We start from the raw sequence: 3,331 nt of genomic DNA on the forward strand, positions 1-3,331 counted from the left end.
TATGAAAGATTTAGGCATAGTTGATGTTATACTAGGAATCAAGATTTCTAGAATATCAAATGGTCTAGTATTATCTTAAGCTCATTATATTGAAAAAATATTAGAAAAGTTTAATAAACAAGATAGTCTTGTAAAGACTCCTGTTGATGTATATCTTCATTTATCAAAAAATACTGGTCCTAACATATCACAAATTGAGAATTTTCGCATTATAAGAAGCTTAATATATTTGATAAATTGCACACGACCTAACATAGCTTACTCAGTTAATAAATTGAGTAGATATACAAGCAATATAGGAAAGAACCATTGGGCTATAATAAACAGGGTTCTAAGGTATTTAAGATATACCATAAGTTATGGATTGCATTATTCAAGATATCTAACAGTACTTGAAGAATACAGTGATGCTAATTCGATATCAGATTAGAAGGATTCTAAATCCTTAATGGCTATGTCTTTACTATTAGAGGAGGCGCCATATCTTGGAAATCTTTAAAACAAACTTGTATTTCCAGATCCACTATGGAATCTGAATTTATTGTTTTGGATAAAGCTGGTGAAGAAGCTGAGTGGCTTTGTAATTTCTTATAAGATATTCCAAATTGGTCTAAACTAATGCCCGCTATTTGTATACATTGTGATAGTCAGTTAGTAATTGGAAGGGTACAAAGTAATATGTATAACGGTAAGTCTCGACATATACGTCGAAGACATAATACCATTAGACAATTGCTCTCAAGTGGGATAATCTTAATAGATTATATCAGGTCTAAAGATAATTTAGCGGATCTGTTTACAAAAGGCTTAACAAGAGAGCAAATGTATATTTCATCGAGGGGAATGGGATTAAAGTCGAAAGCTAACGAGTAATCTTAATGGAAACCCAACCTAGTTGATTGGAGATCCCAAGATCTAGGTTCAAATGGACAACAAAAATTCTAAATGGCTCACTAGAAGCACTAGGAAGATTTAATCTTCTACCCATTTCTATGATGAGACAGTGCTACCTACAACGATGATTCGGATAAGCTATGCTTTTAATGATTCTTATACCTTAAAAATTCAAATAGGGTATGGTAGGATACTCTTAATAAGAAGTCACCTATATGAGTGTGAAGTGGAGCCGCTTCTATTAGAACTTTGAAGGCTAAGTTTTCTAGAGCACTCATGAAATACTAGGAGTTGTTCAGGGCCATATGAACAAAACCGTGAGAATCGACTTTGTGCGGATGGGAACTGTGTGTTTACTATTGTCTTGGTTTACATCAATAGCTGAACAGTTCAAGACATCATGTTCACTGGTTAACCAGTAAATCCAATAGTAATATACTAGGGAAGGTTCAAGACCAAAAGCTACCTATCCCGATGCAGTAACTTTCCAATAGTACTCTCTCTAGTGTCTGCATTTTAATCATTTACAATTAACGCAAATTTCCATTCATGTGGGGGATTGTTGGAAACGGGGTATACAAAACCGAAACTTTGGATGAAATTTGGAATAGATTCCACTAAGATTTTTTTGCGGATCTATAGATGAACGCGTTTCTCTCCACAAGGAGATAAACATGGTATATTTATTTTCTCAAATCTGTTTCTAGTTGAATGAGAAATTAGCTCCAAAGTGATGTGTTTGATAAGCCTAAATAGGTATACACAATGTGGGAAATGGTTGTCCCACATGGAAAAAATGATAAAACCAATTAGAGTTTAAATAAGCCAAATTTAGGAATTGGGTTTGGGCCCAAGGGCACCCAAGTTTTTAAGAGGGGGGAGGACCTAGGCAAGCTTGGGTTCAAACCATCTACCACACACGCGGGCGCCCCGCTGGTCTGGTCTGGGCTTGGGCTTAATTATAAAGTCTATTTAATTTTTTATTAAATGAAATTGTTGGGCATGTGTTAGACTTTATTATAAACTGTGGTTGGGGCTTAAGTTGGTTATTTATCTAAATCAGTGTGACTGGTCCGAAATAATGCATCAAAAGGTTGCACCTGGTTCGAACTAGTGCTTCAAATTGAATTCAAAATAAAACCAATTTTTTCAATTTTTTATTTTGAATGTACCATTGTGACCCATGGTTACACCTACCCAAAAAGGCATCTTGCAGCCTATAAATACCCCCATTTGGATCATTTGCAATCCACACCAAAATCCAGAATCCTTCGTCTCTAATTCTGAATTTTTTCCTCCTCTCTTCTTGCAGATCGAGCCTTAGTCTGTGGGTTCAAGCCATAGTCAGTGAGTTCGAGTCCGAGTTTGAGTCAGAGAGTACTACACCGAGCCAGTTCGCCTATTTCTTCGGTTTGCAATGCTACTACTGAAAGAAGACAAGTCATTGTATCATAGGAGACAGACGCCACTGAATCCATTAGCATCATAGCGGGACGAATCTGTCTTAAGGATATAGAATCAAATTCTAGCCTCGATTTATAATCAGGTTCTTTTAATTTTATAGTTTTTTTTTATTTCATATATATAACTATATTTTATAAGAAATTATATATATATATATATATATATATATATAGATATTATTTTATAATAATAATTATATATATATATATATTATATATTTAGTAATATTTAAATAAATAATACTATAGTATATGGTATATTTAGACCATATTTTGGACAACAATATCAACCATTTAAAACAAGTTACTAATTAATTATTTATATATATTTTTATTATAAATTAACTTTTAAGTTTTCACCACCTGCATTGCAAGTGTCTTTTACTAGTATATATAAATATTTATTATTTTTTAATTTTTCACTTCACACTTCTTTGAAAAATCTCAAGAATTAAAAACAAATCTAAAAAAAATTGAGATAATGTAATTAAAAAACAATGCATCAAATTATCTTTAATGTATCAAATATGAATTGAATTTGATATAATTTTTTTTCTTCTTATATTCTTTTTATTCAGTTAAACTTGCAGCCCAATTGTATGGAAAAAATTAGTTAAACAACGTGTATGGTACATGAAAGGGTAAAAGAAGAATTGAATTTTATTGAAAATACTTATTGATAGGGAAAAATAAACTTAACATATCTTGACCTAACGATAGAGGCAACTAAGTGTTGATCAGCCGCTAGATCTCTTCTACTTTCGAAAGATAATATTTTGTTATCAAGGATAACGATTTCCATTGGATAAGTTCCATGGGATAATGATTATGATATTCCCTTATCAAGAATAAGGGAAGTGACGATAAATAGGAAGACGACTTCGGAACAAGGTACGACGAAAAAACAATTATTAAATCCCTGCCTTTCTTTTAGACCTCCGGTGACAAACTTGATCATCGGAGAGCTCTTGGTA

Source organism: Cornus florida, unplaced genomic scaffold (assembly GCF_030987335.1).
Source record: "Cornus florida cultivar Cherokee Brave unplaced genomic scaffold, ASM3098733v1 CherokeeBrave_3.0.0_Hap2_Chr04, whole genome shotgun sequence".
Taxonomy (NCBI): domain Eukaryota; kingdom Viridiplantae; phylum Streptophyta; class Magnoliopsida; order Cornales; family Cornaceae; genus Cornus; species Cornus florida.